General features: G+C 43.0%; 1 long non-coding RNA gene and 1 other non-coding gene across 3 annotated transcripts in view; one reads left to right on the top strand and one right to left on the bottom strand.

Annotated features, from left to right (window-relative positions):
• The window catches only part of LOC132653199 (uncharacterized), a 95,607-nt gene extending 70,931 nt beyond the window's left edge, over window positions 1-24,676 (top strand). Inside the window, exons 5-6 of one of the 2 annotated variants that reach the window (XR_009590964.1) lie at window positions 17,603-17,709; window positions 22,962-24,676. This is a non-coding gene — a long non-coding RNA (uncharacterized LOC132653199). Of the gene's footprint in view, window positions 1-17,602; window positions 17,710-19,199; window positions 19,306-22,961 lie in introns of those variants that run through there. The other variant, XR_009590966.1, reaches the window with a different exon arrangement.
• Window positions 13,741-13,929, bottom strand: LOC132653370 (U2 spliceosomal RNA). The gene has a single exon (XR_009591131.1). It is a non-coding gene; the product is annotated as a U2 spliceosomal RNA (small nuclear RNA).
• Window positions 24,677-25,754: the final 1,078 nt, after the last annotated feature.

The raw sequence follows: 25,754 nt of genomic DNA, 5'->3' as shown, positions 1-25,754 counted from the left end.
AGAGCAGGCTGTTCATCTCACAGCATATAGGAAGCAGAAAGTGACAATGGAGGGACCTGGGACATGATACCAGTAGCCTAGAGATCTACTTCCTTCAGGCAGTCACCACTTCCCAAAACAGCATTACCAGCTGGAGACCAAGAATCCAACACGGAGAGTGTGGAGACATCTTAGTTTCAAACCATCAGGGTGTGCAGTAAATATTTGTTAAATGAAGAAATAAATGAGCAACTGCTTGTCCTGTTCGGCTTCTCTGGCTTTCGTATCTCAGAAAGAAAGAAGCTGCATGACTCAAGTGTTACACAAGTTACAAGAGGCTATTGTTTCAGGCTGAGCTCCTCCAACAGGCGCTAATGGATCTCTCTAAAAATGAAAATGGACTCAGTCACACTACACAATCTCGTTGTCCAGCTGGAGTGAAGCTACCTAGCTGGCCATCTGAGACAGCAGGATAGGAGAACCCTAACAGCTGAATTTCACAAACAGGCCAATTTCTACCAACAGGGTAGTGAAGTCCCTCTGCTTCCCTGCTCTCCCAAGATGGTGACCTGAAGTAGCACCATGTCAGCTAAACAGCTGTGGCCCTATTGTTCTGTCCTCCCATTTGTGCTTTACAACCTCAGTATTGAAAATAATTCATTTTCTGCTCCTTTGTTTCTGCTTTCTTTAGCGTCCCTTTGTCCATAAAACCGACTTTGTCTGCTCAACCCCTGGGAACACTTACTCTATTTTATAGGACAAAGTGTTGCCCAATTCCAGAATTGAAAATAAAGTCAGCTGAGGTCATTAAACTGAATTGTTGTAGTTTGGGCCTTTGACACAAGTATTGAGGACGCTCAGAAATCAGCTGTCCTCAATCATGGCTCCTTTGAGTTTAGATTAAATTGCTCTTCTTCACCCTGCTGTTCCTGCTTTTCTTCCTCCTTTAGTCTATTTTCCTCCAATTTCACATCCTTCTCCTCTTTTTCCTTTTTCTTCCTGTCTTCCTTTCCCTCCCCTCTTTTCTTCTTTCCCCTCCTCTCCTTTCTCTTATTCATCTCGTCTTTCTCTCCTTCCCATCTTCTTCCTCCTTTTCTTATCCTTTCTGTCTTCTTCCCCCTCTTCTCTCTTCCGATTTCCTAATCCTCCTCTTTTGTCCTCATCTTTCTTCTGCTTTCTCCTGTAACTGAGACTCCTGTGTGTCCTCCATGTGTGACAACAGCAGCTGTCTGCTCTGAGATTTGCCCTTCTTTAGAGTCCTCAGAGAAAGTCTTATCTCCACACCAGTATTTTAATGTAAAGCAGAACGTTAGACTTGGCCAGACTTACATGCTACTGCTGTGTCTGGAGTAGAGATAGAATATGGGGATTGGCAGAAAGGGGAGTAGTGGTTTTTCCAGAGGAATGGGTGCTGGGCAGATGAAAACAACACATGTCTGCCATAAATATTTTCCTAGAATTTTTATTAAGGAGTAAAGAGAGGCTGCTTTATTAGTAGGAAGCCACTTCCTGCCCCTTGAATGGGAAGTTCTAGGATAGAGCTTAAATAGTTATCTTGTTAGCTGTTTGATTCATAAACCTGTGGAAGATGGTCTTGACTTTATTCTTTGAGGCAAAGGTCTGAGTTAAGTCAAAGACAGTAATAAAGAAACCCACCCTCAACCTGATACATCTGTCTGGTCAACAGAGCAGAGGACGGCAGAACAAGATCGTGTTTATTCTGGCCTCTGGCCAGGTGGGAATTCTGGGATTTTGTTTGCAGCTAGACTGCTTCAACCTAGCAGAGGAAGCAAGCCATCCAGCAACTATCAGGGGCTGCAGAGTCCCTTCTCCTAGAGGCAGGGAAAGCGTCAGGCGGTACATTTGGGTGCCTGTGCCTACAGGAAGGTCCAGTGCCTTAACGTATCTGTGTGCAGTGAGGGCCTTCAGAGCATTTATTGACTTGTCTCTTTGTTTTAAATCCTTCTTTAAACGAAGCAAGAGTCAGAATTTAATGGAACAAAACCAACCATCCCTGTTGCTTCCATAAGGTGCATTAGTTTTATACCCCTTCGCATGAGTGTGGGGTGCCCCTTCAAGTGAGCATGGGGCGGCTGAGAGTGCTGTAGGTTCTGTGGAGGAAGAAGGGAAGAAAACGTGGTGAGCGTACTTTTAGGATTACAGAAACATGGTATCAAGACTCCGACGCTGCTGGGAAACAAACCGGAAATCATTAAAGTGGCTACCTTTCTTGACAACTGTTTTATCATTTCACAGACTAGGTTTTAAGGAAAGGGAATAGTGAAATTGTCCCTTAAAGTGAGTTGCAAGTACATATGGTTAATCAGGAGTTACTGAAGTTATAAATACATATGATTAATTAAGAAAACACTTCAGAAAATGAAAACAGCCTCACATCCCGTTTCCTGACATCCTCTTCTGACTTTGTGAAGTTTCCTCTCATTATTTTTCAGTGTGTTTATTTCAAAGGAAGTTTCTTTACGGGAGAGAGACAAGAGCTTTTACCTACACATTCACACACACACACACACACACATACTGAATTAGAAATGTGTTTCTTCCACATTATTATTCCTTATCTTAGGTCCGTGGCCTATGACCTATGTGGATTCTGGAAGCATTTTCGAGAAGTCATGAAGAGAGAAAGCATTACTGGTAGTGAGGAAGCAGATAGTGACCACCATCATCAGTGAGCACTGGCCAGGTGGTTGTGAGGTATCACTGTGCCTAACCTGTGGACACACAGGCTGCTCACATGTCTTTAATTCTTTTTATAATTTTGTTTGCATGTATGTGTGTCTATGTAAGCTTAAGTACATATGGGCTCATGTAAGAATGTGTGTGTGTGTGTGTGTGTGTGTGTGTGTGAGAGAGAGAGAGAGAGAGAGAGAGAGCATACATGTCTCTGTGTGTGTGTGTGTGTGTGAGAGAGAGAGAGAGAGAGAGAGAGCATACATGTCTGTGTGTGTGTGTGCATGTATGCAGAGGTCTGATGTTGACTTTGGAAGTCTTTTTTGATTGCTCTTCACTTTATTTCACTGAGGCAAGATATCTCACCAAACCAAGGGCTTGGCAGTTCCAGCAGAATCAACCAACCAGCTTGCCCTGAGGGGCCCTGCATGGATTTTATGTGCCTGGTGTGAAAAACCTAGCCCTCCCACTTGAAGCAAGTGCATTACCCCCAGCCACATCCTCTGCCTACCTATGACATGGTCTTCCTGTGGAGCCTAAGCTTGTCCACACTATGGGCCCAGGCTGGCTCCAAGCTCCAGATCTTTCTGCTTTGTCTCACCAATGTTGAAATTATAGGTGTGAGCCACTGTAAAGTACTGTGCAAAAGCCCTGTATGTGTGCATGAGTCTGTATACACACATGTGCAGTCTTGTAGGCAGAACACTCTTACTCTTGTTCCCATTCATGGAAATTTAAAAATTCATCTTGGGCCTAAAATTTCCAAGTGAACTACTTAGACAAGAGATGGTTCCATGTCTTCAAAACTCAAAATAATGGTGTGTTGTAATGTGATTGACAGTCTCTATGGGAACTATGCCATGTGTCATATGATCCTTAAACAGCTTGTGGAGTTTATGTGGAGTTTATGGACTTTGTGCATTGCAGGCTGAGTGGTTCCAACTGATAATGGCTGCTTATCAACAGGAAAACCAACACATTTGACCACAGTCCAGAGTGTGGAAGCGGCTGCTCACAGATAATCTATTTCTAGCTCTTAAGGAAGCAACATCATTACTAACTGGTTACAGTGCAGGTATTTAGTGGCCTTGGAGGTTAAACACGAAAGTGCGGCCAGGAAGCTGACCCTGAAAAATCCGTATCTTTCAAAAGTTAGGATGGTGTTCCGCAGACACAGTCCTCACTCCCAGGCGATCTGAAATGGCTATAATGGCTGCTTCTTTAAACACTTACTGTGGCCTTGGAGTGGTGGCTTAGTGGTTAAGAGTGCTTGTTACTCAATCCTGAGGACCAGAGGTAAGATAACTAGCACCCGTGTGACACACACACACTCTCTTTCTCTCTCTCTCACACACACAAACACATTCTTTAAAAATCACTTTGACCAGTTCATGTGTCAACATTCATATATTCTTACTTCTTTTGCTTCTTCTAATTTTTTAAGAAAGAGGTAGACTCCCTTCTGGTCTATTTTAGTGCATTTTCTGAAGTTCCATAAGATCCCTCAGCTTATCACATTCCCAACAGAGGCACTTCGAGGCAAGAAAGTCTTGGGGTTTTGTTTGTTTTTGTTTTGGTGATCCCAACTGTACATTAGATCAAATTTTAAATAGATAAACATTTTTTTTAAGAACAAAAGAGAAAATGTCCTGAAGTATCACAGACAGGAAAGGTATGCTCCATGACTTGTTTGTGTGCTTCTATTTATTCTGCACATACTGGGTGAGATACTATATTGTCCGCGCCCATTTCTATAGCTCATCTTGGGGGTAGTGTTCATGTAGTTATCATCCTTAAAAGCTTTGGAAGCCATCGAGCATGACATTTTAATGAATGCCAAAGGTTATTTTAAATGTTTTATTGGGGGTAGGGTGTGGCAAGGCATAACTGAAACTCCTGGTCTTACAGGGCCCTTTTGCCTCAGCCTCTGTGTGAGTGGGACTATAGGCGCCCATACCTGCCCCTAGCTTGAAAACAGAGTTTTTGAATGGTCGACTTTAGGAGACAAAAAAGCTGTTTTTCCCCCCATAAAATGTAATGGTTGCTAGGAGGAGAGGGTTGCTCATGGCGCAAGAACAAAAGAGGCTAAGGAGCCAATTCAATCTAATCCAACAGTGTTTCCTCTGTGTTGTTTTGGTTTGTTTGTGTTATTTGTTTGTTTGTTTGGTGGTGGCAGTGCTAGGTCATATGGATGCAAAACATGAGGTCTACCGCTCAGCTCCATCCTTAACCAGGTCCTCCTGTTTGATCCTGGATAATATATTCCTGTGGGTCGTGCTGCTAGGGAGAAAGAAGGAAGCAGAGGAAGGAGGGAAAGCAGGAGGGAAAGTGTTAGGTGGGGAGCATGAGAGTCACGGCCAAGATTGGGGTCCATTATAAAAGAAAGGAGAGAAGCAGAGAACAGAGTAAATCTATGAGAGATGAGGATTGCAGACAGAGACCTGGCAGGCAGAATAACTCCCCATGGATAGGAACCTTCAGCCGCCTGCAGAAGTTGGATTTGAATGGTGTAAAAAAAATAAGGAAGCATACTATTGATCAATTCATCGGCTTGTGTGTATCACCGATACATAGTATTCATTTGCCTTTTGGACATTGGGTAATCATAAGAGGTCTCACAGGCATGGATTGACCATAAGAGTTGTTAGAAGTACATGCCTCTTCATTTCTCCTCAAAAACCGTAAAAACAAAACAGGGATTCCCATGACTTTTCTGAAGGCAACAAAGAAATAGTGTTATCGTCCAGTAAATACACACACACACACACACACACACACACACACACTCGCCCCTTCCTGACCATAATCGAACCACATAGCCATTCTTGAGTCTATTGCTGAGAGGGACATGACATTATATAGACCACTCCTTGAAACTAGAATCGGCTTTTCTCAGGCTCATGACTAGATGGGAGGAAAGGAGAAAAAGAAACAAGAAAACTACTTTGTCCAATAAGCAATCAACAACATGCACTGTATTTAAAGTTTGTAAATTTATTTAGTACAATATCCTAATAGTGAATTTGACATTGAACCTTTCCATCTTTCCATTAAAACAGTTGCATCTTTAGAGACTGTGGTCATTTTCCTAACTAGAGGAGAATGCCTCTGAAAGCAAAGAAGTCAAGTACACAGGCTTCTATTTTCTATACAGTTTAGCACCAGAAGAAATTTCAAGTTAGCACCAAAATTTTCATTTTTTTTTCTCCTGACAACAACATGCCATATTCACTGCCAGAGAGACAACAGCAATCAGTGCACTCTGTCGCAAGAAACTGATGTCAGAGAGGATCAGTCACCATCATGCAGAGCTTTGATCCTCTCTCTGATCCCTTCCCCCACATAGAAGTTGGCCTTCAGCATTGTGCCTGTGTATACTTGCCAACTTTCTGCATCATGACACAAAGACATTGCTGGTTAGATCAATGTGGCCTGAAGAAAGGCAAGCATGAAGCCAGCCAGGCTTCCATGAAATGCACGCTGTTTGCAGAATGGCTGGGCTGTTTTGAAAGTTCTGTTATGAAAGGCTAGCAGAGAGTCAACAGCGCACAGTTGCTCAAATCTGTGCTGTGGGTTCATTGCCACGACTCATCACTTCCCTACTCAGGAGAATTGCAGTTAAATTGCATTTTTAACTACGTCCCCAAGGGAGTGTTGAGTAAGATGAAAAACATGCCGGGTCACCAATAAATCATTTCTGGAAAACGGGGCATTTCAGGAAAATTAAACAAAGCATAGAAAAGCCTTAGCTTGCAGTTTGTTGTTACAGAATTTGAGTGATGGCTTTCCCCCATGCTCAGACCAATACTAAGCAGGAAGCTCTGAACAGGAAAAAGAAATTATGTCCATAGTACAGAAGAGAACAGACAGTGATATAATCATTGTCTTTTTTTTTTTTTTTTTTTTTAAACAAAACCATGGTGGCTAGTTCTTTAACCCTTTCCACCAGACCTGATAATTGGTACAAGTTCTACAATGACCACCAGGTATTTTCAAAAATCCCACAAGGATGGAATACAGGTCTTCAAAGGTATTCCAAAACTCAGCTACTTCCAAAAATAGTTACCTTCCCTTGTGCCCTGGCTACAACGTGCAGGTAAATTGCTCTCTCTGGGATCTTTGCAGACGATAAGGCACATGGATAAAACAGTATGCATAGCTCCTTCAGCTGATGTTTGGGAATATTCTCAAGGGGTTGAAAAAGAACGCTTTTCCTATGGGTCCTTGGGGTTTTAGGTTGGCAAATTGTGTTGTGATCCTTCTGCTTTTGTTTGGGACACAAACCTAACACCCCGTTGTCTACTAATTGCCACTGTCCTACCATCCCACAACAATGTCAGCCCAAATTCATTAGCTGAGCTCATCTCTGGCTGCCTCCATAGCAACCAACTGAGGATGTGATAGGACTTTCCCCATGAGCCCACGATGAACAAAAGCACATTGTCGTTTCTTTCATTTTTAGCATTTGTCTACCCCAAGAGGACCTGGATAGAATTCAGAAAACGTTAGGTCTGTTTCTTTAGATGCCCTGCTGACACCATCTTACTTCGGAGATTGACTCCTGTGAGTCACCTCTAATAAATCACTGTTTTCTCAACTTCTATCTTAATTCTTTAGGAATTTTATATCACGTATTTTTGTCATATTGACCCCCCCAGCTTCTTCCGTCTCCACCCTCTCTCCTCTAACCTCTCTACCCTTCATCTTTTGAGTTCTCTCCCCATCCCTGACCAGTTTGTATTGTTCAGCTACTCGTGGGAGAGAGGCCTGCCTTGCAGTGTGGTCCACCTCCCTGGAGTCATGTCATTAGAGAGAGGTCACTCTCCCTCTCCCAGAAGCTAATAGCTCTTCAGCTAGGGATGGGATTTCCTTCCCCTCTGACTACCTGTCTACTTCCACACTGGAACTGTGTTTGGCTAGAGCCCGCGTGAGTCTTGTGTATGCTGTCACAGCCCCTGAGAGCTCATGTCTAACTCCCCTGTTGCATCTGGGAAACACTGTTTCCCGAGGTCCCCCTCTGCCTATAGCTCTCACAATACTCCCACCTTGGGGTAGGGGTAGGGGAACGATATGGACCTCCCGTTTAGGGCTGAGCACTCCACACAGTCTTACTCTTTTCACATCGACCTGCTGTGGATCTCTGTCAATTGCCACCGGCTGCAAGAAGAAGCTTCTCTGATGAGCGTTGAGAGATGCGCTGATCTGTGGACGCAGCAATGAGTCACGAGGAGCCATTTTAACACTCGGTCCATTAAACAGAATAACAGTATTCACTTTTCTCCCATGGCCCATGATCTCCCTAGCCACAGCTTCCTGGCTCTGTCAATAGTGGCAGGAATGGGTTCCATCTCACGAAGAGGGTCGAAGGTCCAATCAGAAACTATTTGGTTGCAAGTACATTTTTAAATCAGATGGGGATTTAGTGAACATAGAAATAGGTGACTAAGTAGTCTAGTTAATACAAAGATTTAAGAATAATTAAAAACTTCAAAGTCTCCTTGGGACGTTAATCAGTACCGGAAGGGAAGTGTACAGCACCGACTGCCATCACCTTCTGTGAACCCTTCCAGCTCTTGGAAGCTATGACTCGTGAGCATACAGGTCCTGGTTGTGCACCGTGGTGATGGGGGAATCAGTTTGCGCTGACTAGGAGGCACAGGGCTATGTGTGAAGTAACAGATGAGCATGATTCTCCGCTGCTGCATAACAGGCCTTGCGCAAGAGGCTCTAAAGGACTGGTTCTTGGTTTCTGGTAATCCAACACTCTCCAATCACTGTTTTCAGACAGATCACTCCACAGCAGTGTATTTCACAGCAGCTTATTTTGTGTGTGGAGAGGGGAATCCATTGCCTCTGTGCCTTGTTGGAATGGAAGTTATTCTTCCTGTCATTCTTCACCTGTCTCCGTGTTTAAGCATGTACATGCTCGACTTTATAGAGGACTCCGAGCATGATCGTTTTCCTTGCGTTATACAGAAGTCACATATTAGAAAAGAAAGCCACAGCACTACTTCCCAGGAATACTACAAACCATACCACAAGAGAATGACTGAAGGACTTCACTGCTGTTCACCATTTGTCTTGTGTTGGTTAGGCTCATCCTCTTTCCTCCCGAGCTTCAGGCTCTTGTCTAGCTAGATCCAAACCACGGGATGTATTATTTGCTGCAACAGAGAAAGTGTGCATCCTTACTCCTGTCAATTTCACACTGCCCTGCATCCATGTGAGTGTGTGTGTGTGTGGTATATGTGGTGTGGAAGCCATACAAGGACATTTTGTGTCTTCCTCAGTCATTCTGCACTCCTTTTACTGAACTGGGAGATTTGCTGAACAGCATGCTTTATACAGAATCTCTCACTGAAACCCAGAGACAACTCTACGAGGCAAATGCTGTTGTTATTCAGCATTTCTGGCTACCAAAAAAAAAAAAAAAAAAAAAAAGCATGCAGCGAATAACTGATACAGGGGGGACTAGAACCTGGGCAGTCTCTCAGCTGCTGTTTTCCATCCCCTCCTTAACTCCCACACAGATAACAAATGGGGTATTTGGGCAGAGAAGCCTGGCACAGGACAGAGCCCAGCTGCACAGAAGGACCCTGCCTGACCCTGATTTTCTCCGGGTTCTTTCACTGGTACGAAGCTTTCTTCATTTCCTTTGTGCTCAAATTAGCTTCTGATTATTTTACCCACACAAACTGCCAGAAACAGCCCAGATTGCACTCATTACGGGTTGTCATGTCTCCTGTTGGTTGTTTACAAAGAAGGGCCCGGGCTTGGCCTCAGCTGCTTTTAGGTGAAGTCATCTCGGGAAAAGTCAAGAAGTAGGGCTTTAAAATTTTTCAATACCTAGCTATGTAATTCAAAAGAATAGAAAAGACTAAAGTGTAGATTCGATTGCAAGTCTCGTGTTGGCTGTGTGTGCATGACTGTGTGTGTGTGTGTCAGGTACATGTGTATGCATGTGTTTGCATGTGTGGGGTCCAGAGGTCAGTCCTGGGTATTTTTCAAATCATCAATTGCTTTTCACCTTATTTTTAAGACAGCGCTTCTCGCTGACCCTGGAGCTCACCCATTCAGCTCCACCGGCTGTCTTCAGAGGCCCCAGGGATCTTTGCCTCAGCCTCCCCAGCCCGGGGGTTTACATGTGTGTGCTGCTGCTTCTCGGCTTTTCACATGGGTGCTGGGGCTCCAAACTTAGGTCTTTACACTTGCATGGCCCTACTTTGCCGACACAGCCGTGTTCCCAGACCTTTAAACGGCGGCTTTTGAATGGCTGGTCTCCGATAAACGTCTCAGGCAGTCTAAAAAGTGACACGGCAGTCTCGACAAAAGTCTTTCTGAGGAGAGAACCACAGCAAGCCAGAGCTGGAAGTCGGCTTGTAGCTGCAGGGGTGCCAGGCAGAAGCACTGTTAGACACGAAGAACCTCATCTGATGAAAAGAAGCAACAAAGCGAAAGTCTCTGCGCAGTGGGAAGGCGACAGATTTGTTAGGTCCTAGTGTTTGGCTGTGAGTTCTGAGCAACAGAAACAGGAAGGAAGTGGCTCTGTGCTGCCTCTGGCTTCTTAGGGAACCTCAAGATGGGCCACAGGTAGGTAAGCCCAGCCTTCTCCCTGCCTCACATTCTCCTTGCGGAATCTTGAGCCACACTAGCGTTTTCTTAAAAGAAGATTTCTAGCACCCAGTGGTGAAAAATGAACCCCACTCCAACAGAAGGTTCTGGGTGGCCGGGGCCTATCTGAGCCCGTCTGGGAGCACCTGAAGCACAAAAGGGAACAAACTCTGCAGGAACCTAGTCACTGAGAGCAGCCAGTGAAAGGATTGGGAGTGTTTTCATATGAGAAGTGATAACAGACGAGAAGGGCAAGAAGTGATACAGAGATAGATAGAGAGACATAGTAGGGAGAGGAAAAGGGGAAGGAGGGGGAGAGGAGGGAGGAGAAGATAGAAATCTTTCCTCCTCTGTTATGACAACTGAGCTATTTTTGTTCATATCTATTTTGTATTTGTGGCTTCCTGCAGGAAAGATGTCAGATGACTATGATGAAATAGTCCTGTGCTCTATGTGGTATATGTGTGTGTGTGTGTGTGTGTGTTTGTGTGTGTGCTCTATATGGCATATGTGTATGTGTATATATGTGTATACATGTATGTATGTATGTTTGTACATGTGAGTATGTGTATACATGGGTGTATATGTGTGTATGTGTGTACATGTGTTTGTATATGTGTATATGTATGTGTGTATGTGTGTGTTCCTGTGTGTGTGAGAGAGACTTATAACTGTCATAGCTCTATCATGTCATGCAGCTGTGTCTGTGTTTGAGGTTTAATTCTTCAGCTCTGCTGAAGTGATGTTCCTACTTCTCCTGATTCAGCAGTAAGTACTTAGAATTATAAGGAGCAGGATTAGCTCACAAACAAAACAGCCCATCCCTGCCTAATAACACAGCTTAGAGATAATAAGAGCAAGGCACTCTGGGAAGGCCACGCCCCTCCAGAAGTCTTAGGACATCTAAATTGGGAGTTGGTGATCTTGTAAACAAATTCAAATTACCTTCCAGCAAAACCCCAAACTACTTGTTGGAGATGGTTTTTGGCTAGAAGATGTGAATCCAGATCAAAATCAAAAGCCACATGAATACTAAAATAGCCAAAACAGAGACACAGTCATTACAGGAAACTTACGAAGCTTCAAAGGAGGTTTAAAAAAGAAAAAGCTGCAGCCAGAGGAGCTGGTGGCATTGCCCGTCTGTACTGGAAATGTCGACATCCTCTAGAGGGGAAGAGGAAGGAGTTAGAGGTGCCGGACAAGCAGCTGGACAATGACAAAACAGGAAACAGGACTGCTGATGACAGCGAACTGCAAACCAGGAAGAGGGAAGCATCAAAGCCACGAGCCACAGAAGACAGTAGGCAGGACAAAGGGGAAGCAGTAGGGGCTTAGACTCAGCCACAGACCACATGCATCCTCTAGTGGGTAGCTAGGTCTCCATTTTTTTCTGTTGAAATGACACAGAAAGGGGCTTAGTCCTGCTGTGATCACTCCAGGGATCACTCATTGTACAGTGCATGGGTTCAAACGCTGCTTTAAAGGGCAGCCATCCAAACGTGAGAGAATACTCTTTTTGGTATCTCAACATGGTGCTGGTGAGTGGTTACAGGTAACATTTAGTGTATTCGTTCCCAGTACTTTGCAGAAAATATAATTTAATCCCAAGATTAAAGGGCCAAGACAGAATGGTTGTAAGAAATGAATTTAGCAGTCTTCCTCCAGAGCACATGCTCTAAGCATACCACTCCATCTGGCCTAAGAAGCCCCAAAGAGCTGTGAGATAGATGTATGGTGTTCTGAGCAGTCTTCCAGCTCATTTCTACTCACATATGCTCCACTCACCAGAACCCCTGTCACCTTTCCTCACCAACCTTTGCAGGGGAGAGATAGCAACTAAATGCTCGGAATTAAGGATCAACCCAAGAATTGGAAAGCAGTCCAAGGAACACTGAGTGAAGCAGGTGAGAACTAACAGATGACCCCCTAAGGAAGTTTTACTAAACATCTCAGAAAGTCAGAACTGAAATCCTTTGACTAGCTAAAGAGTGACCAACAGGCTATTATTTAAGAGTATAGCAAAGTTTTGGGGGAAACTACCTTACCACTAATCAAATACAACTATTACTGCTTTTATTAACAGCTTGGTATAGTCAAGTGATATCTTTCATTCACTGTGATAAATATCATGGCCAAAAGCAATTTGGGGGAAAGAGTTTATTTGGCTTACTCTTCCGAATTGCAGTCCATTATTGAGAGAAGTCAGGGTAGGAATTGGGAGGCACAGGTTGAAGCAGAGCTCACTGAGGAACACTGCTCGCTGGCTGGCTCTATGTACTTTCTCATACAACTCAGGGCCTCCAGCCCATGGTTGGCACTGCCCAAAGTGTCCTGGGGCACTCCCTATCAACCATGAATCAAGAGAAGGCCTCACTGATTTCCCTACAGGTAGATCTGACGAAGCATGTTCTCATCTGAGGCCCCCTCCTTCCAGATGACTCTGCGTCGAGCTGAACAAACAACAAAACAAAAGTTACCCAGCACAAGTGATAGAAGGTCATAATACACGTGTCAAATTTCTTTAAATCTTATTTTGCCCAGGAATTATACAGAAGTTTGTGAACTGAACATAATTCTGAACTGAACATAAGTTTGTGTCACTAAGATGTAGGTTCTTCTTCTTTTTCAATCCGGATGTCACACCAAGTACTCTGCCACAGAGATGGCCTTTGTTTTTCTTATTTGCCTGCCATCTTGGTGCTGTGGAATGCAGAAGATATGTCTTAAGCATCCAGGACCTATTTGGAGGCTCCTCAGCTCTTTCATAACTTCACTGTCTAGCCCTGACCCTTGGGAACAGTAGCTCAGAGTGACTTAGGATCTGAAGATGCCAAATTCTCAATGCAGAGAAAAGCCTACAAGTGTTCATGGATAAGATCTAGTTAAGGTACAAAGGAGCACATCGTGACGTAAGAAATAAACTTTAATGCACATTGTGTGGCCACACAAGGGAGGGACATTCCTTTTTTTTATTTTATTTTTTTAGGAAAATCCAGAAATGCCTTAATAGCTTTATGCTATTGTTCATGCCAAAATGCCTTCTGAAACAAGATCGTTGAGGGCTGAGCATCTGTCACCTTAGTCCCATGTAAAACCAAGGTGTCTAGATGGCTATCCTTGGGTTTGAATTAAACTAATTCAGGTTCACTTGAACATATGTTGCATTTGAACTATTAGGGTTCAGATATACTGACACACTCTTAGGTTATACTGCACACGATGCTACATTTTAGAAAATAAAATGATATCAATACTTAAAATAGCAAACAAAAACTCACCCAGCATATATTTTTGTATTAAGTCAGATACTATTATATGCTATTATAATGGTAATATTTTTATTTTTGTTCAGTGCTTGGAATTGAACCCAGGAGCCCAGCACATGATTACCATGTACCCTACCACTGAGCCACACCCAGGCCATACGTATCTATTTACATAGTACACATTCTTTCTGAGGGAGAGTACGCCGTTCCAGGAGCTACTGCAATAACAGGCCAATTCATGTAGTATACAGAGCACTCCTGTTTTACCTCCTATTTCCCAAAATCAACTTATTATATTATCTTTGGACAGAGGACATATCAGATAGTAAACTGGTAAAAACAGGCACTATTTCTGTTTTTAGGCAAATCACAGAGAAGTGACTCCAGCTCACAGCTTCTTCTTCTTTTTTTTTCTCCTTTTGTTTTTTTAATTTTGATTTAATTTTTAAAAGACAGAGTCTCTCCATGTAGCCCTGGAAATTGCTATGTAGACCAGACTGTCCTGGAGCTCACAGAGATCCTCCAGCCTCTATCTCCCAAATGCTGGGATTAATGCATGCACCACCACACCTGCCTTTACCAGATTCTTAAAAGTCAAAGGAACAGCTAAAATATTCAAAAGAAAAATGAAATAATTGCTCTTGAGGACATTCTGCCCATTAATTTGCCTCCCTGTTTTCCTGAACGTTTTGGACAGAAGGGAATCCTAGCTCCCTTCCCATCCACTCTCTTCCCCATCTCTAACAAAACTCCCGAGTGAAGCTGGGCACAGTGTCAAGATGTGGTGAGATAATGGGTGGGGTGTGATCAGGCCCCAGAGGCCATCCCAGGTGTGGCTCACGTTGTTGGATTGTCTCTCTCCAGCCTCTTTCTATCTGAGAAAACAAACAAACCCCAAACACAAACTTCTTGCTTCTAACTCCGGAGACCTGTAGTTTACATTTTCTTTTAACGTGCAACACAACTCTGTCCCAAGTCCCACCCCCGGGGGGTGTAAGGGATTTCAGAGTCCAAACACTCTGGACGATGGCTGGAAGTCAGGAGCTTAGCTGGAAGCAACAGGCTTAGTTGTTATCTTTCAGTTCTCTCAAAAACTCCGAAGATGTTTGTTTAATCTTCTATTTTTAGCTTTGAGACAGTTGATTTTTTGTTAAAACAGACAAGAGTAGGGAAAAAAAAAAGACCCAAGATTTCTTCAGTTCCCAGATTCTGTCATTCTGTCTCTCTCTTCCTTTTTTTTTTCTGTCTTCCCCCTCTCTCTCTACACACAGACCCCCCCCAACACACACAGAGACAGAGAAAGAGAGAAAAAGATAGAGATAGAGAGAGGCCTCCCTCTTCCTTAAGTAATCAACAATGGTATATCTTTCTGCTCAGAATATCTACTTTTTCACATATCCGTTTTCTGCTTTGAGTTCACAGTGTTCAATCTTGTTTGATTCTCCTGATATGTTCATGAAGTAAGCAAGAAAATATAAGTATTTCCATTTCTTCTAAGTAGAAACTGGGTTTCCATCCTCATTACATCACTTTGAGGTATATGGGACTATTATTATCCCTAATGCACATAAATGGGAATCGTGGAATACACACATCATCTGGTCCAATGCCTTGAATACAAGCTGGCTTTCAACGCAGACTTGTGGGCTGGGTGGCCGGGTGCCAGGGCCAGTAAGTGAGTAAGGAGAATGGAAGTTAAAGGAGGTATCAGAGTCACAACGTTGGAATTAAAATTAGGGTTCGCTCGTTCCTATTTCAATTCCTTCTCTATTACACCACCTTGCCTCTCCCTAGAACTTCAGTCTCCAATTTGCTGAGTTGTCCGTGTGGGTGTGCTGTTGGTGAAAGGCCCTTTTCAGAGGGTCAGCCACAGTGAACTTCAGCTGATGTCCTAGCACAGCACTGCACGGATTACAAAAAGGATTGCTTTCGCTGGCAGCTCTCCCAGCCCTCACACACGAGCTCTGTGCCAACAGCCATTGTCTCTGACAAGTGACTATGCTGGCAGCATAGGATCCCCTCAAACAGCCTTTCACCCAGCCAGTCAGCATGCAGTTCTGCCCCTCGCTTTAGTTCACACCCTCCCAGGGCGAGAGTGTTGGTTTCACTCAGAAGAAGGTTTCAGCAGGCTTTGTGCCATGGTCACTGTCGTGGTTTCACAACAGCTTAAACGTTCCAACTACGGAACATAAGACTGGACCATGACCGCTAACAGAATAGTTCTCCGAGAGAGCTGAGAAATGAGGAGGCACCAGAAAGGCCTGGAACTGTCACCCGGCACCACTTTAAAGGATGACTAAAGTGAACAGGATTTTTGTTGTTGTTGTTGTTGTTGTTGTTTTACTGACTGCTGAGATAAACATTAAAATCCATCCAAGTTGGGAGGATTTAGGGCAGTTCAGGTCCCCTTGTGGGCAGAAAACTGCTGGACAAGATTCTAAGCCTACTGTTTACTAGATGTGTGACTGCAGAGAAAATAATTATCTTCCTTGAACCTCAATTTTTTTATTGGTGTATATTAGCAGTACAAAATAGTGGTTTCATTACAACATTTTCATAGGTGTGTGTGTGCGTATTCCTTTTTACTCTTTCCACTAACCACATTTGCCTTTTCCATTTACTGGTCCCACTGTCTCTTAATAGTCTCTCTCTATGTCTCCCTCTCTCTGTTTCTATCAGTTCCTCTCTCCTTTCTTCTTCAGTGATACATATCAGAAAGCTTGCCACTTGTAGTTCTGATTCTGGCTTATTTCTGTTATCTTCAGTTTTATGGTTCTCTCTATCCATTTTCCTAAAAACAGCATGATTTCATTTTCCTTAATAACTGAATAATAACCCATCATATGTGTCTATGATACATACACACACAGAGACAGATAGACAGACAGACCATGGTGGAGGGGAAGGCATACATATGCTATGTTTGCTTCATCCATCCATTTGTGAACAATTAAGCTGATTCCATAATTAGGCACCAACGAAAGACCCGAGAGAGAAGAGGAGAAGAGAGAGAAAGGGGGTCTTAGTGAACCAATCAATGACCGGCAATGAGCTGAACAGACAACTTCTTTTTGAGTAAGGAGATACAATAACCAATACATACATGAGAAAAATTTGTAGAATCCTTAGTCATCACAGAAATGGAAATCAAAATACCTTGAGAACCTATCTCACCCAGTCAAAGTGGTGACCATCTAGAAACTAAAGACCATGAATAATAATGAGGGTTGAAGAGAAAGGAACCCCTACATACTGTTGGTGGGAGAGCAAATTTGTGCATCCATGTTGAAATTGTTATGGAGATTCCTTGAAACCCCAAAGCCTGGAATTTCCATATGATTCTGGATCTGTCCACTGCTGTGCATCTATTGCCCTCAGAATTGAGACACAGGATGTTTGCGGGCTGCTCATGAAAACTTAGAGAGCAAAGAACGGATGAAAGTTACAAGACTACAAGCACACAGGGGACCCAAGGGCAGCTAGACACCTCCTTGAGAAGACTGCCCTAATGATGATTCTTGAAAGCTGACCCTGGAGTTCCCTGATCAACTCATAGGCAGTTCTACTGGAGAATCCCCTGTCTCTTAGCTATTGTTTTCTGCTCATGTAAACTTGGGGAGGAACCCTGGAAATCTTGTAACTTTTTGAGTCTTATAACTACAGTATCCCTTCCTTGTTCAAGCTTCCTTTAGCTAAGGAGGGTCTTTGTCCTTCTAGATAAGGCTCAGGATTCCTTATTCTCCCCCCCCCCCCACCGCCCCCATGAAAATGTCGTTGGGATTTTGGCAGGGCTTACATGGAATATATAGATAGATATGTTTACCAGTATAGCTATTTCTCAGTATTAATTCTGCCAGCCCTAATGTGTAAAAGAACTGTCTAACTTCTAGCATCCTTTTCATAAATGTTTTATAGCATTCATTATAGAAGTCTTTCACATCTTTGGTTAGGTTTATTTTGAAGTATTTAGGGGAGAGGAAGCTATTTCAAATGGATTATTTTCCTACTATAGTATCTTTTTTTTTCTCTTCTCCTTTTCTCTATTTTTTGAACAGGATCTCAAGTAGCATGAGGTGTGGTTTGAACATCTGAACTTGGGGTTGGCTGAACTCTTGATCTTCCATCTTCCCTTCACCTGTCATTCCCCACGCTGAGACTGTAGGTAGGTATATGTCACCACACTTGGCTCCCAATCTTTTCCTTTCTTTCTTTCCTTTCTTTCTTTCTTTCTTTCTTTCTTTCTTTCTTTCTTTCTTTCTTTCTTCCTTCCTTCCTTCCTTCCTTCCTTCCTTCCTTTCTTTCTTTCATTTCTTTCTTGTTTTTTTTTTAATCAGATTTGTTTTTGGTGTGTAGAAAACTAGTAATTTTTGTATGTTTGTTTGTGTTCTGCTACCTTGATGAAAATGTTTATTAGATACAAAAATCTTCTATTGGAGTCTTTAGGATCCTTTCAACAAAGAATAGAGACATGCAAATAGGGATAATATGACTTATTTATTTACTTATTTATTTTTTGGTCTGGGCCTGTTGGTATGCTTCCCCCTTCCTTGTAGTTCTGGGTGTGATTTTAAGTGCTACACTGAACAAAAGTGGTAATAGTCAACAGCCTTGCTTTTGTTTGATTTTAGAGGCAATACTTTCAGCTTTTTCCCATTCAGTATAAAGCTGGCTACAGGTCTGTTGTATGTGCCATTTATTATGCTGTTTATGAACCTCAACCACCATTTTCTTCAAATATTTGATCATGAGGACTTGTTGAGTTTTGTTAAGGATTTATTTTTTCTGCACTGACTGGAGGGATTATATGATTTTTGTCCTTTATTCTATTATGTGCTGTGTTCCATTTATTGATTTGCATAAGTTGAGCCAAACTTGCATGCCTGGAATTAGATCCAACTTGATAACAGTGTGTGATCTTTTTAAATGTGTTATTGAAGTCAGTTTACAAGTATTTTATTGTATATTTTTGCATCTAAGTTCATCAAGAAAATTGGTCTATACTTTGTTGTTGTGTCCTTACCCAGTTTTAGTATTAGGAAAATACTGGCTTTGTAAATGAACTGAAAGCATTCATTCCTGTTCTACTTTGTGGCATAGTTTGAGGAGCTATTACATTAATTCTTTAAATATCTGGCAGAACTCAGCTTTGAATCCCTCTGGTCTTAAGGTTTTTATTTTTGGAAGCCATTTTATTGGTTCTTCAGTTCCATTGTTTTTAATTGATCTAGTTAGAGATTTTTAAAATATCTTCTTGATTCAACTGTAGTCACATATCTCTAGAAATGTATTCATTTATTCTAGATTTTCCAACTCATTTCCATATCATTTTCAAAAATACTCGCTAACGTATTTCAGGGCGTCTGTGGTAATATCTTCTTTATTTCATGTCTAATGTTATTAGACTGGGTTTTCTTTCTTTCCTTTTGGTTAATTTGGCCAAGGACATGTTAAACTTGGTTATCCTTTCAACGAACCATTATTTTATTTTATTGATCCTTTGTATTGTTCTTTTAGCTTCTATTTCCTTAGTTTCATTTATGATCTGTATTATTTCTTATTTTCTTGTTTTGCTAAAATATTGAGGGCATTGCTAATTTTATGTACATGAATTTTTTTTTCTTTTGCATGTATATATGTGCCTGTGGAAGCCAGACGGGGTGTCAGATCACCCAGAACTGGAGGTATAGACATTTTGGGTGCTGACAACTGAGCCAGAGAGAAGAAAAAGCTCTTACCCACCGAGCCATCTCTCCACCTCCTCACTGTTCCTCTCTCGACTTCTATGAAGTCAGTACATTTTTAATTCCACATTTGAGTGAGATCATACAGTGGTTGTCTTTCTGCACCTGGCTTATTTCACTTAACACAATGACCCCTAGTTCCGTTCATGTGATTACAACGGCAAGCAACATCATTTTATGTCTGGGTAGCTGTCCATTATGTGCATGTAACCACATTTTCTTTAGTCATTCGTTGGTTGATGGACATTTAGCTTGTTTCAATTTCTTGGCTACCATGAACAAGTGCTGCACGAACAAGGAAGTCAAGATGACTTATCTATCTATCTATCTATCTATCTATCTATCTATCTATCTATCTATCTATCTATTTTAGACAGGGTTTCTCTGTGTAGCACTGGTTGTCCTGGATTCCCATTGTAGACCAGGCTGGCCTTGAACTCACAGAGACCAGCCTGCCTCTGCTTCAGCCTCCCTGATTGCTGGGATCACAGGCCTGCACCACTGCTCCTGGCTGAGTCAAGATGATTTTTGAACTTTCATGTCTATTGCCTAGTATATACAGTACTGATATTGCGGGGTTATGTAACACTTCTATTTTTTTTTTTAAGGGAGCGTTCGTATTTTTTTTTTGTAGTAGCTATAGTAATTTTCATTTCTACACACAACAAGAAATCCTCCTGTCACCCATCCTTTCCAGCACTTGCTATCTTTTATTCAGCAAGTATTTTTGTCATTTTTTTTCCCAGAGCTGAGGACTGAACCCAGGGCCTTGCGCTTGCTAGGCAAACACTCTACCACTGAGCTAAATCCCCAACCCCTCAGTGAGTATTTTTGTAATGTGTGCCAGGCTCTGTCTAGATGCTGAGGCTCCATCAATTAACAGAACAGACAGAAGCCCTTCCTGGAGGCTGAGGGTTGCAGGTCAGCATTGGGATAGTTGCGTCAGGTGCGATGGGTCCTCTGTTCAGTCTCCAGGACTAAACACAAATTCTGTCTGTCAACAAGGGGAGACCTAAAATAAACCCAAAGCACAGTTTGCTGGTGAATGCTAAGCAAGACAGAGAAAAAATGAGGTAGAAAGGGAGTTAAAGAATCAGGGTCAGAGACCACCGTGTCAAGGATAGCTCATAGGAAGATGAACCTAGAGGAGATCCATGCAGAGCTGCGGAAGTGGAATACACAGAGCTCCTGGGAAGTTCTAGAATTCATGGCAAGAAAGAGCCTGGCATGGTCATAGAACATCAAAGAAAGCCAACCTGATTAGAGAGCAGATAACCGAGGGGAAGGGTAAAGAAGTGGGAAGGGACAGACTTTGTACCATTCTAGGAAGCTGGTTTTGCCGTAAGTGAAATGGAAGCCTTTATGGGATGGGCTAGAGAAGCGACATGATCTGACTTATATTTTAGTAGGAACATTCCAGTTACTGTGCTGTGCAACTGGCTGTAAAGCAATGAGACCAGTAAGAGATTGTTGCAACCACCTAATGAAACATGATGCGAATATTTGCTGCTGTGTTTGATGTGGTAGAGAAGAGTCAAAAGAACTCCAAGTTTTAGGCGTGAGAAAGTAAAGGGATGCTATTCTAATTAATGTAGGTGCAAAAGATATAGAAAGAACAGATGTGGGACAGATACATCGATTGGTGTTAGACACACTAATGAAATACTATGCCAGCCAGTTGGATATTGGATTAAAAAAAAAAAGAAAGAAAGAAAGAAAAGAAAAGGACATGACTGCTGCTAAGTATGATGGAGGAGAATGTTTATTGTAGATAAAAGGAAAGGCATAGCCAGAGGCAGAGACATCTGGGAGAGTCCAGAGTGAACATGACCCTGGGCCAGGCCGTGTGAGGACAGCAGGGAGGGGAGAAGGGAGAGGAGCCGCTGAACAAGAAGGGCAGCCTGGGCCATGAGACTGGCCAAGAGAGTGGCATGGCTAAAATGACTGAGTTATATAGGTAAGGACAGCTAGGGGAAGGGCAGCCCTTCCCCTAGGGTGGAGAAGTTTAGGGTAGGGGGTAGGGCATGCTAGCCATACTGTATAACAGGTAGAGACTGAAGGATGCTGGGTGAATCTGGTGGCCAACATCTGCTTTTATGTGTCGATGAACACCTGAATTAGCCATTTGTCCTAGGTTTGAGGCCTAACAGATATCCAGTCAAGATACAGAGGTACAGAGGACAGGGAATATACCTAAGCTGGAAATATAAACTAGGCATCACCAACCTATGCATGGTGATAAAGAGAGAGAGAGAGAGAGAGAGAGAGAGAGAGAGAGAGAGAGAGAGAGAGAGAACGGAGGCAGGCAGGAAGCCAGCCATGGCGTGAGTTTGTGGAAGGTCTCTCCTGGCTTCTGCAGGTTTCCCAGTGGAGTGAGAGGCGAGGCTATCCAGAGAGAGTCCCCCTGTGAGGCTTAGCAAAGTGGTAAGAGTGATTCTCCAATGCAGTACCAGAGCCCCAGCGTTCTCTTCCAAGGTTCCCAGAGCCCATTCTCCAAGCATCCCGTGCTTGTCTAACACGCCCGCTCTCACTTTTCCTCACATGCATCCTGTGGTATGATGAGCCTACAAAATAGTCTTGTCTACAGAGGGCATTCTAGTTTCACGTCTTGGAAACCCTGAGTCTTGAAGCCATTTGATATCAGAATGCCAGGAAAGGTGCAGCAGGAGCAGCTGAGCTTATCCCGTTCAAAACCTGCAAGCAAGCTGTGGCTGTGGGAGAGGGGGCCCCTGAAGGCACCTCCAGAGAAGGGGGGGGGCAAGAGAATCGGGAGCTGGAAGAACCAGAGGAGAAAGGCCACAGGGAGTGCTGTGCGCTTTCTGACTCACCCCAGTCATCATTCAGGACGGTCTACTGGGTGCCCAACCTTGGGATATGTTCAGCTTAGGTTTATCTGTCCATAACCTTAGAAAGGTTAACTAGAACCCTGACTCATAATCCCACTTATTATGTTGGTATTGTTATTCTACATTATTCTACATGCATGGGTGTTTTGCCATCATGTATGTCTGTGCATGGCCATGGAGGTCAGAAAAAGGTATTGGATCCCCGGAAGTGGAATTACAGATAGTTATGGGCTGCCATGTGGGTGCTGGGAAACAAACCTGGGTCCTCTGGAGGGGCAGTCAGTGTTTTTAACCATCTCTCCAGGCCCTGTAATCCCATTGATTGATATGAATCCTAAGGAAATGATTTTAGTTGTGTCAAGATGTTTGCTCATGACAGTATTACTCAAAACTTAAAAAAAAGCTAATCTAAGTGCCCCAAATGGGAAAAGGTTAAATAAATTGGCATATATCTATAAAATAAAATAGTATGCATCCATTAAAATGATTTTACATAATACTTAATTTACATGGGGAAATGACTTTATAAAATAAAATAAAAGTAAAGTTCTATACAAAATGCTTCCAACTGTACTTTCCCATGCTTCGAGGACAAAGACTATAAAGAAATATACGTAACGGTTGTGTCAGTGGTAGACTTAAAATATTCCCGATGCACATAGTTTGTTTTTCTTTTCCACCAGAGACATTTTTATAATTGCATTTATTTTTTTACTGGTATTGTTAGATGAAGGTTAAAACGAAGAATTCCTGAGTTATCCCCAGTTTATCCTGAGAGCTCTCTGTCTTACTATTTGGCTCTAACGTTTGGTACCTTTTTTTCCTAGAACAAAGGGTCAAACTGAGGTGACTGTGCAAAACGCGTCCTGGTGCTGAGTAGGAGCTGAGCTGGCAGGAAGCTCCTGAGCTTCTGGCCATAGGAATGCTTTCCCTGGAGCCCAGGGGCTGCTCCTCAGACAGGGGCTTCACCCACCGGAGCTGGCAGCCTGCCCCGCTCTTCACTAGACACCTAGAGCATCCGTGCGCCTTGGGGGTTTATTCATTCACATCCCTGAATTCTTTGCAGCTGACTCATTTCCTGTTTAAATCTCTTCCACATACCACTCCCCTCTCAGCACTCCCAGACACCTCTGGCCCAGGACCGAATGAAGCACTTTCTACAATGCAGGGGATATTCTTCACGAAGATGACATGTTAGTCTGTCATGAAAAAAAAAAAAAAAAAAAGGCACTCTGATTGCAACGTCCAGCTTGGGCACCTGATCAGGCAGCAGGGAAGAGTCAAAGCAGACCATCCTCATGCCCCAGCTGGATCAGCGCCTTGGGCCGTTTTCTGCGCTGCTAAACAGACCCCAGTTTTTGTTTGGAAGGCTGGATTTACCATTCTTCTGTTTCTTCAAGATGACGAAAGCACACAGGCCTCCCCGGCCCTTGGCAAGTGACGGAGTGACTTCATGTTGTTACTCAGCATTTTGCCTCTTCCAGAAACGCTGGCTCCACACATCACAACCAGTTCCTGACGCCTGAAGATTCCCCTGGGTGTGCCCAGAGTCAGAGCAGCCTCAGCAACAGAGAACTGGGAATGGACCTAGTGAGAACAAGAAACAGGCTTTACAGCTCCGGCCAGCTTGAAGCAAGCCTTGTCAACAACCGAGGCTCCTGTCAGTGCTCAGAGCCTTCCTCTGCCCAGGCTGCAATCCTCTGACTCATCCCGAACACCTCAAATGCAGACTCATGAAGCCTAACGCACCTGACCTGTGTCTTGTAACACCTACCTTTGCTTATTTCATCTCACTGTTTTCCCCTGTTTTGTTCTTTATGTGTGTCTCCTTACTAGCTGCCAGTATTCCGGAAGATAAGAATGATTCTTATATAGATCACACCCGTGTCTTTTTAGCCTTGACTTGCATGGACTTGAATCTCAGTCCGAGGAATAGAATAGATACGAGAATGCTAGGTACTGTGCAACTCCTGCTCTCCCCAGGTTTGTAAGAATGGCCGAAGTCCCAGGGTTGTTATGGCCTCGAGGAATTCCATCCTTTGTTGACCTTGGTGTCTGTCATTAAATGACACTGCACTCATCTCAATGGTTCATATACTACTGCCGAAAAGACACTGAGAATGCGACCTTTATTAAACGAAGAAAACCTAACTAAATTTTTGAAAGAAAATAAATACCCGTGAACAAGCACGCAGAAGGACTGAAGGGGACAGTGTGAGACAATTACACTAGTGTAAGCTTGTGCTCCCAGCACTGGGGAGACTGATGTGACAGCGTTGTGAGTTCAAAGCCAGCCTGGGCCACATAGTAAACCTCTCTATAAATACATAAATGAATAAATGGAGCGATAATGTAGATGCCGGGTTATCTGGAACTATCTTTTCTTTCCTTCTTTCCCCCTTTTTACATTTCTTCTTCTTTTTTTCCTTTTTCTAGGAGAGTCTCTTGCCATGCTACCTAAGCTCGTCTTGATTTCCTAGACTCAAATATTCTGACAGCTCAGCTTCCCAAGTAGAAAAAGATGTATGCCACCACACCCAGCCAGTGCTAAATCTTCCCACTCACAGTGACTCAGGAGTAAAGCTGTGGACTATAGGAGACAGGTGGAGGAGCCTCATTGTTTGGCTTGGTTGGTCTAACTGGTGCTAGGAGAAGAGGATCAAGTAGAAACTGGTGGGCCTGACACGCAGGTGAGCCTGGCACAGAGATGTTGTCCACTGGCTATGAGGAGAGGGAGCTGTGAAGGGCTGGCTCGGCCTCCATCGGGAGAAATCCAAGCAAAGACAGAAGCTGAGAGAGAGAGTAGGTCAGTCAGTGGTGACAGAACTCTAGCCCTCAGGAGAGAACGAAGTCCAGCATTCCTCTTAGAAGAAAAGAAAGGCTGAGAAGAGAAAGGCCGCAGGATGAAAGAAAGTCAGAGACACACACCTCAGAACCCAGGCTGCTCTCCTTGCTTCGTTCTATTTGTCTATGAAACAGTGATCATGAGGAGCTAAGAGCATGACAGGGAGGATTAGAATGAAAGGTTATGTGTTACTTCATGTCATGAAACAAATACCCTATAAATTATAGGTGATGTTATATGGTATATGACCTAAACATGATAATGAAACCTATAGTAAAACATTTTTATATAGATTAGTGATGATATATAAAATGACATGTAGTTATACATTCTGCATTAATATATTATGCAATATATATCATATATATATGCGGTAATATATAATGCAAAATATTAATATTATAATGTTAGAATTAATATTCATAATTTAATTACATAATCTTAAGTCTACCACGTGGCATTACGTGTGTTAGTATAATCTTTTTATTAATTTTTTGAGAATTTCATATATGTAGAGGATGTATTTTTATCATATTCACCCGCACTCTTTCTAGGTTCACCCTTAACCTCACTACCCCTTTCCCAATTTCATGTCCTCTTTCTTAAAAAAATAACCCACCAACTTCAATTTTCACCCCCCCTCCCCCGTCTACTCACAGGTACGGTGTCATCTGCTAGCACACAGTCTTTCTACCAGAGGCCACATTCCTAAATGAAACTGACTCTCTCTCCCCGTGAGACGCCATCAACTGTCAATAGCTCCTCTGCGGTAGGA

The sequence above is a fragment of the Meriones unguiculatus genome, chromosome 3 (genome assembly GCF_030254825.1).
Source record: "Meriones unguiculatus strain TT.TT164.6M chromosome 3, Bangor_MerUng_6.1, whole genome shotgun sequence".
NCBI lineage: Eukaryota > Metazoa > Chordata > Mammalia > Rodentia > Muridae > Meriones > Meriones unguiculatus.
The sequence above is the reverse complement of the archived record's forward strand: the minus strand, read 5'-3'. Positions and strand labels throughout refer to the sequence as shown.